The sequence below is a fragment of the Anastrepha ludens genome, chromosome 6 (assembly GCF_028408465.1).
Source record: "Anastrepha ludens isolate Willacy chromosome 6, idAnaLude1.1, whole genome shotgun sequence".
Classification (NCBI taxonomy): Eukaryota; Metazoa; Arthropoda; class Insecta; order Diptera; family Tephritidae; genus Anastrepha; species Anastrepha ludens.
In genome coordinates, this window is record NC_071502.1 from 127,062,018 (window position 1) to 127,080,141 (window position 18,124).

The 18,124-nt window shown below is 37.8% G+C and overlaps 1 protein-coding gene across 1 annotated transcript in view; it reads right to left on the bottom strand.

Annotated features, from left to right (window-relative positions):
• LOC128867815 (mucin-12) overlaps nt 1-17,593 on the bottom strand; it is a 126,320-nt gene extending 108,727 nt beyond the window's left edge. The window contains exon 1 of the mRNA XM_054109345.1: nt 17,497-17,593. The gene's annotated coding sequence lies outside the window, so the exon portion shown is untranslated. The remainder of the gene's footprint in view (nt 1-17,496) is intronic.
• Between the last annotated feature and the right edge of the window lie 531 nt (nt 17,594-18,124).

An 18,124-nucleotide genomic window follows, 5' to 3' on the forward strand; every position in this document is an offset into this window, starting at 1 on the left:
AATGAATGTATTTTACAAAATTTTCGTAACTTTCGAAATTCACGAGATAATCGTAAAAACCAGTTGCACCCTTATTTCCAAGATGGCGGCCGCGGGACACAACCACCGACCCCGAAAACTCAAACTTAAGTTCACAGTGATGGGCTTTACATAATAAAACCATAAACTCGCATACTCCTAAAATTACTAAGTTAAATCTTCTTTTGACTGGACTAATCATTATTTTTACGAGTGTAAAGAAAAACGTCAAAGTAAAAACTAAATAAAATGGATGCCGGCAAAGAAAACAGGTTTGTAGACATAATTCAAATACAACATTTTTTAGGTATTTTGCGTACTATGCGTTCAAATAACAGAAAAAAGCGTGTGACCCTAAACGTGTGTCCTCTCATTATTTATTACCCTTTCACAACTGTATTTACAGCTTATTGTCAATTTTGCAGGTAATCTGCCATATGTGAGCAGGTAGATTAATTTTGAGGATTTATTGGTAACACAGGCCGACAAAATTTAACCAACATTCAGACCCAGAGACCAAATATTTCCGAAGGTTTATGATGCGCTGAATCCAAATCTGGCCTCAGAATTGCTCTATTAGTTTGAGTTTTCGAGATATGTTATCTTAATCGATTTTCAGGTGTAGGAAAATTTCGAAACATGAAAATTTCAAAATGCGATATCTCTGCGAAAAAAAATGATATTTGAGCAAACAAAACGCCATTTGAAAAAAGAAGGATTGTATTTAAAGATGCCATCCTTTAATTTTGGGGAAAGAAAACATCTGCAAGGCTACATAACCTCAAATATGGGCAAAAATGGGGTTTTTTGCACTTTTAGGTTAGGATATCTCGAAAACTCAAACTAATAAATTAATTTGAGTTATCAATCCGAATTTTGCATGGACAGAGAAGCAGATATTAGTTTAAATTATTTCGGATACTTTTCCTTGGTGACTAGTGTAATTATTGCATATGTGAGCGTACTTTAAAACTGTAACCCAACATCAAGACGCACACTACAGATCGGAGGAGAAGCTTGGCCTACCCAACAGAGAAAGTTCAATACAATTACATATATGTAAATACAGTGCACTCGCGGTAACTCGCTAAGTCGAACGACGTGCTAACTCGAACACATTTTTTTCCCTATTGACTAGTTTGTAACTCGAACAATATTAAAGCGATATAACTCGAACAAAAAACAAATTTATTTGTACACACATTCTTTTCAAACATGTACATTTTGTACATACATACATATGTAATAGTATATGTATATAAATTATATGTATACTAGTGTATTGTCCATATGAATATTTCGACGTTAATATCCCGTTAGTTTTCTGGGAACAACATCTTGCATTGACCAAATTGCTTTAAATTTGTCATTTGTAGTGTATCAGTGCATGTGAGTAATGGATCGTAAAAGGTTGAAGTGTTTAACATTAAAAGAGAGGACTGAAGTCCTTAACAAAATTAAACGTGGATGTAGTGTTACTTCTCTAGCGAAGGAATATGGGGTAGCCAAGTCCACCATAAGTCTTATAAAAAAGAATGACAAGGTTATTTTAAAAGCAGTAAACAACACGTTTTTGGGTCCTGGGAAGAGGAGAACTTTAAAAGCTTCTGAGTTTCCTAAAATGAAAGCCGCTTTATACAAATGGTTTCTGTGCCAAAGAAAAAAGAATTACCCAATAAGTGGACTCATCTTGAAAGAACATAACATGAAAAACATAATTTACAGGTCGAATTTACGCTTTATGATGTTAACAAATGGAATGATGGTGCCGAATTTACCGACACAGAAGTAATAATTGAAACTAGTGATTCTGAGTCTGAGTTTAACAACACAACTGAGACATTTGAGCGGATATCATCTGAGGAGGCAGTTAGCTCTATCAATAAGGTAATTCAGTGGGCCACAACTGAACAAGTAAGCCCCGCAAAGGTTAACACTCTTCAATTGCTGCGTGAAAAAGTCATATTCAACATTGCTGCAGGCAAGAAAAGACAAACACACATTACAACTTTCTTTTCGGCCTAACTTTTCTGTTAAAGCTGACTTTTTTTGTGTAATTGACACAAAGACTGCCAAATATTTGATGAAAAATATTGAAACGAATTAATTATTTTAAACATATTCATGTTCATATCCATATGTAAATAAATAAATAAATTTAATTGAAAAAAATCGATATCGATGACTGTTTTTTTAACATAGCACACTCAATTGATAAGTCGAACATATTCGATAAATCGAACAGCGCCTGTTTTAATTAGTTCGAGTTATCGCGAGTGCACTGTATACATATACACATATGCATACATATGTATGTATCAGTATGTAAGAATATATGTATATTTAAATTTTAAACTCTTTGAAATTGCTATATAATTTTTTGTTGTTATTTTTGAAGCTCGGTGTTAAGTGCTTTTCTTTTTATACACGAGCAAAAGGTGAGTTTTCACAGCGGGCAACAACGATAACATTAATAAAACGTTATTTCTCACACCGGTATTTCTCACACCGTTTTATATATTTCTAAGCGTATACATATATAATTATGGGGATATACGTATTGCCAAGAAAATGTTCCTACTTGATTTCTTTTAATTGCTTCTCGATTTTGAGAGTATTGGTGGTAATTTCGGCATTATCCAAATATGTTAACGTATATATTTATTTATACCTATACTGATGCATACAAATACATGCATATCTATGCACACTATTTTTAGTTTGAAATATTTGGTTGCTGTAAAGCGCATAAAATTCATTAGAGTTGAAGAATAAAATCTTCTTGGCGTAAAGTTCTGAAATGTAGGTCACCAGAAGTTCCAGTGCACAACTAAGCGGATGCACTTGTATGTAAACTTAAAAAAAATATTTAATAACTAATTTGTCTAAGGAATAGGGAACTTCTCCAATGATTGTTTTGTATCACCACTCGTACTCAATTGTATGTTATCTTTTACGAACGGTTGACTGATACTAATACTGATATGATATTGATTGATTTTAGCGAATATTATGCAACACAGCCCAGTCTGCATGACGAGTTATCACAACAGTTAGCCAGTGTTGTGTATTGTTTTGCATAGCTGCTTTAGCTGTTTCTGCTATTGCTTCCTTTGTTTTTACGCTAAGCTAACGTAATTTTACCAAAGCGATGATGATGAAAGCAACAATAGCCATCAGCAACAATTTCAATTCTGCAACACATTGAAATAAACGGAGCGGCACATTCGCTTGTAGGTCGATTTGCCAGTAACAACATCAGCAGCAGGAACAGCATCCAAAAAATGCTCCGATGCACATCTTACTGAAGCATTGCGTGTTTTTGCGCTGTAAATGACTCTGATATACATACAGGGTGCATACGGAATTTGAGGACTTGCATATGTCCGAGCTGCCTAACTCCCCAGACCTTAACGCCCTGGATTAATACGTATGCGGCGTAGTTGAGCGTGAAACATCCTCACAACACTATTTAGGTTGCAATTAATACGTTATGGTCAATATGCAAGGAGCATTTAATTCGGGCATGCAATGGTTGAAGTTTTTACAGCTGATGGAAATTTTATTGAATCATTTCATAGATATGACTATAATAAGTTAATTTTGTGTAAAAAAAATTCGTGAGCTTTCATCAAATTTTGTTTAAAATAAAAACTAATTGGTTTTACTCTCAAGCTGCCCGCAAATATCGCAAGCACCATGTATTTGTAAACTGAAATATATGCCCTTGCACACATTTCAGAACATTACAAATCTTTATTGGTTAATTTCTTGGTGCAGCGTTGATGTTTTGTAAATTTAAACAAATAAATCACTTATTTACTAGACTGAGAGAAAAAGAGTATTCAGAAATTCAGGAAATTACATAATGTGTATTAAATATTCAATCATATGGTGGTTCACCTGCTTCAATGTGGTCTCTCGTAGTCTGATTATGATACCACGATAAAGGTAACACGGAAATTATTGTTAATCGCCTAAAACGCCCTCAGGCTAAATGTGAATAGTTTATCAAAAATACAGGCTACAACACCAGTTTTGAAAAGATTTCTTTTGCTTTCTTAATTTTCATTATCTATATATATAAAAATGAAATGATGTTCGTTTGTACGCAATTTTTTGGGCCGAAAATTTTCTGAAAACCAAACAAACTTTAAAAAAAAAATGGCGTTTTCAAAGCATTTCATGTTCCACTATTAATAGAGAATACATTTTTCGAGGGGGTGTTTTTCAAAGCGGAAAAAAATCTTTTTTAACAAATCAATTTAAACTTTTACAAAAGTATGAAATTTTTTCAAAACCAAAATTTTCTCAAAAACGTTAAATTAAAAAAAAAATAGTTTTTCCAAAATATTTAATTTACAGCAATTAACTGAGAAGAAATTTGTTAGAGCGGAGTGTTTTTCAAAACTTAAAAAAACACTTTTTAACCAAAAAAATAAACCTTTTTTCAAAAACAACAGGAAAGATAACATTGCCTAACAATTTCTGCACTTTTGCACAGTCTAAAGAGGCATTGACACAGAGTGTATTTCCAAACATAGTTCAACATTACAAAAACCATGATTGGCTCAGCGAAAGAGCAATTTTAGCAGGGAAAAATAAGGACGTGAATGATATAAATTCAGCTATTTTAGATCAAATATCTGGTGACATAGTTGCGTATAAGTCAATGGACACTATTACTGATCAAGATGATGTCGTAAATTATCCAACTGAATTCTTAAACTCACTCGATTTGCCAGGTCTACCACCTCATAATTTACGATTAAAAATTGGAGCACCGCAACATTAATGTGCCACGACTTTGCAACGGTACCAGACTCGCTGTGAAGAAGCTAATGGGTAACATTATCGAAGCAACAATTTTGAAAGGGATGTACAAAGGAGAAGACGCTTTGATATCCAGAATTCCACTGATTCAGACGGATTTACCATTCGATTTCAAACGTTTGCAGTTCCCTATTCGCCTTGCCTTCGCTATTACAATTAATAAGGCGCAAGGACAGTCTCTACAAATGTGCGATATTAATTTAGAATACCCAATTTTTTCTCATGGACAATTGTATCTAGCTTGCTCACGAGTTGGCAAACCATCGTCATTATTCATTTACGCGAAAGATGGAAAAACCAAAAACGTTGTCTACCAAAAAGTGTTACAATAAAGTTCGAATGAAATTGTATCAAAGAATTTGCTTTGTTTCGTATTAATTTTATTCTCTTTCAGCAAATCATTGAATTTTTCGCCTAACGAAGCGGGCGAGGATACGCTAGTCTATATACATATATAAAAATGAAATGATGTTCGTTTGTACGCATTTTTTTGGGCCGATACGAGGCCAATTTTATTCATTCTTTTTTCATATTATAGGGATCCACTATGGGAAGGTTTTTAGCAAAAACAAAGTTTTTTTAAATATTTTCTTCATATAAAAAAAAGAAAAAATCAAAATATTGTACAAATTGTGTTTTTAGTGAAAATTGCCGCAGAACTTGCTCGATTCTTAGATTAAGTTTCGAATTAACATTCGTTTTATAGGTATGTACAACTTTTTTTGAATAAATATGCGAATTTTTCGTTATTGTGAAACGATTTGTGTCGTGTTGCTAAGTTGCAAATTTTTTTCGACGGAGAGTAAACATAAACAACAACATGTTTATGATACAATCATGAATAATGTTAGCCATGGAACTGGTGGATTGTATTTCTAGGATGCTCCTGGGGGAACAGGAAAGACCTTTTTGATTTCATTGATATTAGCAACAATTCGATCAGATAATAACGTTGCATTAGCACTCGCTTCTTCGGGAATAGCGGCTACATTACTGGAAGGCGGTCGCACAGCACACTTTGCATTAAAGTTGCCTTTGAATATGCAGGTAAATGAAACACCAACATGTAATATTTCGAAAACATCTGGAATGGCAAAAGTCCTTAAAGTATGTAAGCTCATCGTATGGGACGAGTGTACTATGGCACACAAGAAACCATTGGAAGCACTTGATAGAACTTTGAAAGATCTACGAGGAAGGCAAACAGTCTTTGGAGGTGCCATGATTTTATTGGCTGGAGATTTCAGGCAAACATTACCTGTGATCTCCCAAAATCTACGGCTGCAGATGAAATCAATGCATGCTTAAAATTATCGTATTTATGGAGACATGTAAACACGCTTACACTTGCTACAAACGTACGTGTTCAACTACAGAACGATCCGTCAGCAGCTGAATTTTCACACCAATTACTGAAAATCGGAAATGGCCAAATGTCTGTCGATCCTACAGGAATGATTACATTGCCTAACAATTTCTGCACTTTTGCACAGTCTAAAGAGGCATTGATACAGAGTGTATTTCCAAACATAGTTCAACATTACAAAAGCCATGATTGGCTCAGCGAAAAAGCAATTTTAGCTGGGAAAAATAAGGACGTCAATGATATAAAAGAAGCTAATGGGTAACGTTGTCGAAGCAACAATTTTGAAAGGGAAGTACAAAGGAGAAGACGTTTTGATACCCAGAATTCCACTGATTCCGACGGATTTACCATTCGATTTCAAACGTTTGCAGTTCCCTATTCGCCTTGCCTTCGCTATTACAATTAATAAGGCGCAAGGACAGTCTCTACAAATGTGCGATATTAATTTAGAATACCCAATTTTTTCTCATGGACAAACGTGTGTAGCTTGCTCACGAGTAGGCAAACCATCGTCATTATTCATTTACGCGAAAGATGGAAAAACCAAAAACGTTGTCTACCAAAAAGCGTTACAATAAAGTTCGAATGAAATTCTATCAAAGAATTTGCTTTGTTTTGTATTAATTTTATTCTCTTTCACCTCATCATGTTGGTCTCCTTGTCGCGGGGATGAGGCTTAAGTGCTGGTTTGACCCCCATATCATGGGGACCAACCCAATACGAACTAAGAGGGAAGCTCCATATGAGGATTGGCTAGCCATCCACCCGCTTCATGGCAAAATTGGTGGCCATCCAATCACCATATGAAGATCACCGTACCGACGTACCTGTTAATCCTTAACCCTCATCATCCCATCATCTCCTCTCCTCGCCCGCTCCCCTAACCCAAGGTGTCATGCGACCCGTGCCTATTGGGTGGTTTGCAGTCAGGGGGTTTTCTGTCCGACTGTATTTCTACGGAGCTACCTCGATACCGGGTCACCTCGGGTTATAATCATGACCTTGCCGTGGTATGGGGCGCTGCCACGGCCGACCATCATGTTTCCCCTTCCTTTTTATAAAATCACCATGTCTGCCACGGTGGACGGTGATCGTAAGAAACAGATGGAGTCTTTCAATCAAAAAACCTCAATGGACAAGCAGTCCCTAAATGCAAAGGAAGCTATTGTTTCCACCCCCAAATCTGGATCAAACCAGATTTCTTTTAATACGACGGAAGCTGGGATAACTAAACCTGGTGGAAGGGTCAGTACATCGAAGCCCTTCACGGCTAGCCCATTTCGTACGGCGGAAGCTGGTGCTGAGGACAAACCTGGCAACAGCAGAAGTGGCGGTACTCACAATAAACCTACGGCCAAGAAGTCAATTTCCTCTACCACCAATACCGGGACTAGCCCTGGTAAAGGTGGCAAAGCTGAGCCTGAAACGACTGATACCTCCGCAGTAGCAAAGCCTGCACGGCATGGCTACAAGGAGAGACGTGCTGCCTTCAGGCTACTGGAGCGCCTGAAAACGATTCCAGAGGGGGAGTGGTCTGTTAAACAGAAGCACTCATTTAGCTGGGCGACAAGGGTAACGGAGGAGTCCCCTCGGGGTTCTGACCCGAACCCAAAACGTCAGTTGTCGGACGACCCACCCAGCAACCCCAGCACGCTGAAGAAGCCCCGGAACAACAAGACTTCTCCAGGTACATACAGCGAAGCTGTCAAAGGCCAACAGCTATGGACGGTGGTTGATAAAAGCAACCCTGACGGCACTATTTCGCCGGACAATTGGAAGAAAGTGGAAGCCAGGCTCTCAAGCGTTTTCTTCCAAATTCTGAAGGAGAATCCTTGTCCAGCTCCTTTCTGTCGCGATAGTGGATGGCATCAAAGCCATGTGAAGCTTATTGCCTGTGCCGATCAGAGATCCACTGATCTTTACAAAATAGCCATCTCAAGGATTGGCGAAGTATGGCCTGGGTCTAAACTCGAGGTAATTTCAAGGGATGACATCCCCAGTTTACCAAGAGCTAGGGCCTGGTTACCAGCGGAGCCATCAGACCCTCAACGAATCCTTGAAATACTTCGGGTATGCAATCCGGAGCTTCCTACATCGTCTTGGAAGGTCACAAAGCTGGACGATTCCAAGGGCGAGTACCGAAGCGCTACTTTCGTAGTCTGCAAGGACTCGGTGGACGCACTGGCGCGATCTGACGGTGTAGTAAGCTATGGGGTTTCGTCCATAACTCTGAGGGTCTACAATAAGGACAAGGCGCCTAACTTAAAGGACCCGGTTGGAACTGAGATAGCCCCCACGGCGGAATCTGGCTCCGGTCCTAACACTGCTACAGCGCTACGGAAGGCATCTGCTGACGGCAGTATCTCTTCCTTGTTAGATAGAGTACTTGATACTACTCTCACTGATGAGGAAGAGCTACTGGCATCAGATTCAGATGATCCCAACAAAACGGTGGTGGAGAGGAAGCCCAGTAACCATGAGGTTACGGGTTCTTCAAATTAACCTTCACCACTCAAAGGTTGCGTCCGCCAACCTCATAATCCACCTGGCGAAAGGTGGACATCATATTGACCTGATTCAAGAACCATGGGTATCACATGGACTTGTGCGCGGACTAAGGACTCAAAAATATAAACTGATGTATGCTCAAACAAGAGCGTGCGTACTAATAAGAAAAGGGATAAATGCTTTCATGCTCTCTAATTACAGCGACACCGATCAATTGACCATTAGCCTGGAGTCGGGAAATGAACGGATGTGGCTATCTTCCTGTTACCTCTCACATGACCACGAGGAGCTACCGAGATTAATATTCAAAGATCTGGTAGCGCAGGCGCAGAAGCTTGGCGCAAAGCTAATTATTGGTGCGGATGTAAATGCGCATCACGAGATATGGGGCAGTACTGATACTAACGCTAGAGGTGAGTGTCTCTTTGATTATCTGATAGGTACTAAACTGCAGATTTGCAATAAAGGTAATAAACCTACTTTTGTCATTAGTAATAGACAGGAAGTGTTAGACGCTACTTTTGCTTTTGACTCCGTTATTAACAGAATTAGGAACTGGAAAGTTTTGGAAGAACATTCCTTCTCTGATCACAGATATATCTCGTTTGAGGTTAGCAAAAATCTACCGAAACCTAAGCCTGGTAGAAATATCAGGAAAACAGACTGAGAAAGGTATATAGATTGTATCGGGGTTACCCTAGGAACATTGGTTGACAAGATTACCTACAACACGAATGCTGCCTTGGCGGAAGCCTGTCCCATAAGAAGACTGAGGGGTAAAACCAAGTTTAAGTGGTGGACGGTTGAGCTAAGCAAGCTTCAAAAAACAAGCCGAAGCGCTTTTAATGCGGCAAAGAAAACACGTCTCGATGAAGATTGGAAAGGCTATAAAGATGCTCTGAGAATCTACAAGAAGGAAATCAGGAATGCCCAAAGGCAATCTTGGAAATCCTTTTGTAAAGAGGTTGAGGGGGCAACTGAGGCCTCCAGACTTCGTAAGATTTTAGCGGGAAGCCCTCAAAATTGGGAACTGCTACAGAAAAGTGATGGTACTTTCACTAGAACCAGTAAAGAGTCTCTAGAACTTTTACTCGACACTCATTTTCCAGGCTGCTCAGACATTACTGGGCATGACATGGAAGATGCAGTACACTGTCGTGAAGTCAGAATAGATGCTATATCTGAGGATCGGCTCTTATGGGCGATTGAAAGTTTCAAACCTTTTAAATCACCGGGCCCAGATGGTATTTACCCGGTGGAACTGCAAAAGGCCGCCAGATATCTAGCACACGGGCTACTAGCAATCTTCAAAGGTTGCTTTCCCTACGGTCATATACCTCTTAAGTGGAGACAAGTCAAAATTGTTTTCATTCCAATAGCTGGTAGAAACTCACATACCCATCCAAAAGACTTAAGACCGATATCTCTCTCCTCCTTCCTATTGAAAACTTTGGAGAGGTTGATAGAATTTCACTTAAGCCTAACTATAGATAGAAATCTTATCTCTACGTCACAACATGCCTACACGAAAGGGAAATCGGTAGAGACAGCGCTACATAACCTTATTTACACGGCAGAGAGTTCACTGCACAAAGAGGAATTTACTTTAGCCGCTTTCCTTGATATTGAAGGGGCCTTTAACAATGTTGAAGGGGGGGCAATTACTGCAGCACTCACTGATCTTAGGGTAGAACCGGGCTTGGTAGGCTTCATTGGCAAAATGCTAAATAGCAGAATGATTGAAGCGGAACTAGGAGAATCGGTGCTCAGGAGATTGGTAAGTAGAGGTACACCGCAAGGCGGAGTCCTCTCACCGTTTCTATGGAACGCAGTTGTAAATAAACTTCTATTAATACTGGAATCGGTGGGCTGTAAGGTGATAGCTTACGCCGACGATGTTGTTATTGCTGTCTCTGGTAAATTTGTATCTACATTAAGAGACCTAATACAAAATGCTCTAGATATACTTTCTAGGTGGGCAGGAAAGTGTGGTCTAGGAGTCAACCCAGACAAAACACAACTCATATTGTTCACTAGGAAACACAGAATCCGGCTAAGCTAAGATAGGATCCAAAATGGACACCGGTGTAGGATCAGGGTTATTTTGCGAAGAGCTTCCTATTAGTGAATCCTTTAAATTACCGGATCACTGTAGCGTTTTTTAAGCGGAAATAAACGCTATTCATGAAGCCTTAAAATGGTTAAAGATAAACAGAATATCATCAACGGATATCTGCATTCTATCAGACAGCCAAGCTGCCCTACGAGCCCTGGATGCATTCCAAACAACATCAAGGAGTGCCTTACGATGTCGCCAATCTCTAAATGAGATGGCCAAACAATATGATTATGCTGGGTCCCAGGCCACAAAGATATACCAGGGAACTGTAGGGCAGACCAACTTGCAAGAGAAGGTACCTGTATGCCAGACATAAGTAATTTTATGGAGATACCTCTCGCAACTTGTAAGCTTCTCATTAAGGACGCACTAATCAATTCTGCAAATCAGAGATGGATTAGTGCTAACACCTGCGAAATTGCTAGACAAACATGGCCAAGGCTAAATTTACGTCTGTCCAAGAGTATTATAAAACTGAGTAGACTTCAAATCAGGACCTTAGTAGGGGCCCTCACAGGACATTGTCTCATAGGAAATCATGCAAGGAGATTAGGCGTATACACGCATGATTTCTGTCGTAGCTGCAGAAATGAGGAGGAATTAGAAACAATTCAACACCTTTTTTGCACATGCCCGGCTCTAGCCAGAAGCAGAAACCGACTTTTAAAATCCTACTTCTTAACGAATATAGATAATCTATACACTTTAGGTGTCAACAACCTTTTACGCTTTGTCAAAAGCTCAGGATGGTTCAATATGGAAAGGGAAATGTAGCCCAGCCCCCGCGGCTCACAACGGACCCATTCCGTGGTCTAAGTGGCATCGTTGTCTCTATGTGCGATGCGGCTGCCAAACCTACCTACCTACCTATTCTCTTTCAGGAAATCATTGAATTTATCGCCTAGCGAAGCGGGCGAGGGTACGCTAGTTTTTTATAAAAATATAGTTTCTTCTGCGGCAAATATAATATTATCTAGAAGAAAGTTTAAAATTTTGTACAAGACTTATAAAAATTCAAAAAATGTCGACAAAATTTCAAGCTTCTTAATCAGAAATTAAAAAAATGGGTACGCAGTTTTATAGCCGCCGAGGATTCGCACGTGGCGAATTGATGAAGCAACTGGTATACATAAACATATCTTGGTAGCACTGGAAAAGAACTGCCAAAAATTACATTTGTTTGAGTATTGGTCCCCGTCATACACCTAATTATTTGTTGCTTCAACTCGTTACTTGTGATGCTCATGTTCTGTCACCACAGTTTGTGTTCTCGTTCTTCTCAATATTGTTGCAGACTTTATACTAAAAACTAACAATTGCAAGGTGTATGAACACGGGTAGCACGAAAAGAGAATTGAAGTTGAATATTGAGGCAACAAAAGTCGCAGTCTAATAAAACTCTTTCGAAATAGAGTAGGCAGAACTGAAAGTAGTGAATTATCCAGTTTTATGAGGATTAGCCTTACTCGCTAGCGTTTGCATTTGCTTTCACATGCAAATCGTTCATCAAGTGAGCAGAGCTCAGAGATAGCGATCATAGAAGTGGCGAATCGAAGGCGCCTTATGCCAAATGGGCACACATCAGCTTGAATAAAGCTTTCTTGCACGCTCACTTTAACCCGTCCAAGTTTTTCATCTTCGGAGACCTCAAGTAAAATTGTCTGCTTAAAATTGATGTGGAACAATTTAACCATTTTACTGCTTTTAACCATCTTCTGGATTAATACTATCTTCGGCAAAATTGATCTTTTTAATTATTAGCGTTTGTTCCTGTTGAGTAACATTTTTGTAAAATTGTTGGACTGTGTTATTAAAATTACAATGTTTTTTTCACCTCTAACACTTTGGAAAAGTTAAGTTTTTTGCTTGATGTATGTGTTATATGCATATGTTTTGCTTTTTTAACAAAGTTTATTGAACTTCTCCGTAAATATGAAAATATGGACTGTAGTGAATTGTAGATGAAGTTTGCATACAATAAGAGATAGCAACAATAGCAAAAGTCACTTCACTCAACTACGTTCCCCATGCTAATTTTGGGTGTCCACAAACAACCACAGATTTTTTGTTCGTGCGGTAAAATTGGCGGTATACATATATATAATTAAGTATTGAAGCCCTCAGTTCTTCTGGCATTCGTTCTGACAAGCGCTACTACCGATGTTGAATAGGCTCTGGCGTTGTGGGATTATCAACTTATTCTAGCCTGTATGAATACACATTTTTCGCGCTGTCGTTTAGTGTATCACAGTTCTGAACGAGGATTTTTGGTTGCAAGTCAGCAATCGTTGGTTACTTAAAAATAGAAAACAGTTAGAGTAGAGTTTTTATAAATTCCGTACATATATAGATTTAAAGTAAAGTATAAAAAATTCTTAAAATTGTAACGAATTCGATATATTACACGCTTAAGTGCCAAGGAATTTTCGTAGGTAATAAATCATGTTGATTGATTAAATGAACTGAATATCTTAAGCTGGCTGGGCTGTTCATGAAATAGTCTCAGCTACATATGAGCCTACTTTCAAATATTAATCCAGGTTCACAATCCTCGAAGCTTTGCTATTTCTTGTCCCGCAAAGCGTCTTCAATAAATACTTGAACAACTTTATTTTTGGTATAACTCAAGGTTATTGCTAGAAATCATAATATTAGTTGTTAGCACATGATACCTTTCGCCACTCCTTCCTCCCAAACCGTCGTTCCTATACTGCTTCCCTTTGCCTTTGTCTGTTACGTCTACGCTAATACTTGTACATTTTTAACTGAAACGTATAACAATAACAGGAAAACCCGGCGTATGAGACGATTGCGGGTGTTCGTATTTTGCTGCACAGTGGGTGTTGGGTAATTTGTGAAGTGCAATGTAGAAGTATATATTATACAACGACCGAAGCGACACCATGGATTTGTGACCCTAGAATACGAAACTAAATAGAAATAAAGGCAAAGAGAAGATTATTGCGAATTCAACACAAACACCAATTCCATTTGGGCATTCGTACAAAGTACAGTTCCGTGGTATTTGGGCCAATCTAGTGAAAAGAGTAATTCTAGTCTAGTTACGATTAGCTTAGAAGTAATGTTACAATTGTCGGAGCCAATGATGGACGACGGTAATGTGTCAAACTTACTTAGACCAATAATAGTCCTGATGCAGTCTAATTTACTACAGGCATCGTAATAGGGTGCATGCGTTTGATCAAGCGGGTGCTTGGGAACACAACGTGCTTACTTGATATTTGCTGGCCCTTTAGGTAGCCAGAAATCTTGCCGCATTGCTACTGCAATTCTTTATTTAATCTGTTTTCGTTGCTGCTTCAAAATAAAAGACACCTACTTAGTCACGTAAATCGCAAATTTTGTTTGAAAGGAGAAAATATGGTAATTTATTCTTTCACCCACATGCAATTAATTTCTTTCGCACATATTTATGCAACGTCTAAAAGTAGAATGTGATTTAATTTTTACATTAGTTGAGGATATGGGAAAGGGGAGCATCGTAGTCAAGGAACAAAAACCATTAGTGCTAGTTTGGTAACTTCAGGAATTGAATAGACAAGGAAGCCAGAAGTAGCATTTATACATACAGGTATGGCTCCACATAAATACATGAATGCACACAATTAAGTACTAACAGCTACGGAGGCAGTATCTTTTGGTGATACGAAAACTCTGCAACATAAAGACATGCCAATAAATTTCTGAAGGCGGTTGATATGCTATAGACCAAAAATGATAGAATTCATGACTGCGTCTTTCGAAGGGTCGTTACGTCGGTACAGAAAATAAATAAACTAAAAGGAAGAATAAGCGAAAGCAAGTGGAAATCCAGGAATGATAGGATAAATTATTTGCACATGTACACATTTGCCCACAAAGGTCTGTTTATTTTCTGTACCGACGTCACTCAATTGTCAAATTCGCCAAGAACAAATTAGCGGCTTTCGGAAGGCGCCACCGACTGTATTTTCTACATCATGCCGTAAGTCTACAAGCCATAGAGTATCCCGGATGCGAGGGTAATGTTCCTAAAAATCCATGAATTTTATAAAATTGCAAGAAAGATGAGAGTAACATAACAAGAAATACAAAAGACACTTTTCTTGCGTTGTGCAAATAAATATTTATTTATTTCGGAATATAAAAAATGCCATATTTAAATAATAATATAATTACATTAAAAATCAACATAATATAAGCTGCTTTAAGACCTGCTGGTAAATCTTCCTTTAGATGCATACGTTCGGTGAATGGTCATGAGTCTAATTTCTTATTTTTCATGCCTCAACTCACAACTACACTTTTAACGCAACATTTTGTAGTTTTCATTTTAATCACATAGTGCTGCTTTTGTCTTTTTCACCCTTATCGCATTTAGTGATTTATAATATAGTTGCACTTCATTTTTTCCAAATTTATGAATACAATGAATACAAGTTTTGCCTGAAAATTTTCACTTTATTATGCCACCCACGCCTCTCATTTCATGCCTCATTAAAATTTAATTTTTATTTTATGTCAGAATTTGTCAAAACTGAATGAAACTTTTCCAAGCGCAAACGTTGTTGGTAACGCCAGGAATGTTCCACTACGTCACATCACATGAAATATCGATCGAAATTCCTTTGCCTCGATTATTTGCCGGAGTCGAAAGGAATCACGTGACTGCGAGGTAGTGGCAGTTTCCCACGTTCACACTGGCGCAATTAAGCTGATAGTAATTTGACCGGTCTATGTAGCTTACGCTGTATATCCTATAATTTACGATGAGTTTCTCTTTGAATATATGTACATACATATGAAGTTGATTTGTATTTGTTACTAAGTTTGTTTCGTTGTCGATGAAACATGCATATTGTCATAGTTTTCATCCGATTTGAAGACCAGTTGCCTCCATCAGAAGCTAAAAAGTTTAGGTTGCAAAATTACAGCCACGCATGGCTAGCGATTACTCTCATATTTGGCTTTGCATCAGATATATTTGTACATATGCACATGATAAAACTTTTAGTCATGTATGACCTTCCAACAAATAATTACACATAAACAGTTAAACCCACAAATAGCCGCCCGCACCATAAAAGCGCCAAGTGAGCGAAAGATCGCGGACTTAAGCCACAAAACGACGGGTATGCTACTTCAAAATCGGAAGCCAGGACCTGCGAGTGATTATATGTATGTACATATATGTACATATATTTGATCAGTTTTAGATTTGAATGTATACGAATTGCGAATGATAATGCGTGGATGAGCTGAGAAGGGTCGCAGACTAAGATGACACGTACAATTTTCATTTCTATGCGAGTTTCGCATTCAGCCAGCTATTTAGAAAACGTGAACTTTAATGTAGTCCAGGACACGTGTATAGTTGTATGTGTACGTTATATATATGTACTAGGGTATACAACATTCGTTAGATATTTGGCCTAAGTTCTCCTCCACTTTGTGGTGTGCGTCTTGACGATGTTCTACAGAAATACGCTCGATGGTTTACCATTGCCTGCCGAGAGGTGCCCGCTATTAGGAAAAAAATCTTCTATCATTTGATGTTTTATAGCCCCAGTGGGTTTCGAACCTACCCCCTACCAAACGGTAGCACCCACAAAGTCATCATTATTTAAATTTCCAATAATTAAGTACATATTTACAGGCGGCCGCCGTAGCTGAATTGGTTCGTGCGTGACTACCAGTCGGAATTTAGAGAGAACGTAGGTTCGAATCACGGTGAATCACCAAAATGAAAAAAAAAAAAATTCTAATAACGGCCGCCCCTCGACATGCAATGGCAAACCTCCGAGTGTATTTCTGCCATGAAAAAGCTCTTCATGAAAAATACCTGCCGCTGGGAATCGGTTTGAGGCTGTAGATGCCTCCATTTGTGGAACAACATCAAGACGTCCACCACAAAAGGAGGAGGAGCTCGGCCAAACACCCAAAAAGGGTGTACGCGCCAATTATATACTTATATATATATATAAGTATTTGACAGGCAGACAAATTAGTTTTCTCCTGTAAAGCTGTAGCAATTTAGAGACTTTCGGTTTAAAATGTCAAAATTTGTGAAACGTAAATAAAGGAAGGTTTAGAAAATTGTGATTTCAATAATCGAAAGCAAAATTGGAGAACATGTCAATAAAATTTTGAGTAAACTAACATTGAAAATATTTTCTGCATGTTTACACTTTTTGTCGAATGTTTTCTATATTTTCGAACGCAAAATATTGTTTGAAATGAAATGTGAAATGACATTGTAAAAATAACACAATTTTTTTTTAATTGAAATTATTTTCTTATGAATTTCCTTACTTTACTACTGTATCTTAAGATGCAATCATTTTAATGGTTATATTTAAAATTTTTTTAATTTTGTGTACAATTATTTTTAAATATGTAGAGAGCTCAAAAAATAAGTGAACAATTTTCTCATTTTTCTTATTGCTTTTGTTTTACTTTTTTATTTTGTTGTATATTTTTGTATAACATTTATAAATCTACATTTCACGGACTTGATGCCTCGTAAAGCTTTTATAAACCACCGCAGGTTGTTTAGAATTCCATTGTGGTCTATGATTTCTTTCTGGTTTTTAAATTAAGATAGCGGATATTATAAACTTCTGGCTCAAAGATCCTTTTTATTTATACGTACCTGGTATCACCATGATCCTTTGCCACTTCATCGGGTTTAATGTACCAAAGCCACTATTTTATCGACAACTACACACCGACACTCAAAACTAAAGACTAATTAAAAATTTTCACTTTAACTTCAATTTTTCCAATCTTAGAGCTTTCTCGCTTCTATATCAGCTATCCTTGTCTTTGTTGAAATGTCTGTTTCTCTTCTTATACTGCATTTTCAATGTCATTGCGGTCCCTGCCAAATCTTCGTTGATGTAAACAACTTATGTAAGTCTGTATAATTTATTGCATTTGACTTGTCTATAAATACATGTATGAAAGCATAATATGCATATATGAGTGCTTCCCTATCCAGCTCTTTCAAACCAATGTTCTATACTATACATGTATGTATGCATGCCAGCATAAAATCTCATTTGCTTAAAAATTTTGCTTAGTTGCAAAAACAATCCGTTTTACTACATTTATAATCATATACCCCTCAAGATTTTTGTGGACTAAAAAGGCATCGAATTTTTAACGCTCCATGTTTCCTATTTCCAATTGGTTTTGAACACAATGAAGAGATCAATAAATGATTCAAGCACTGAGCTGTGACAATTTCGAGACTAATCAATGATAAAATGTCTATATAT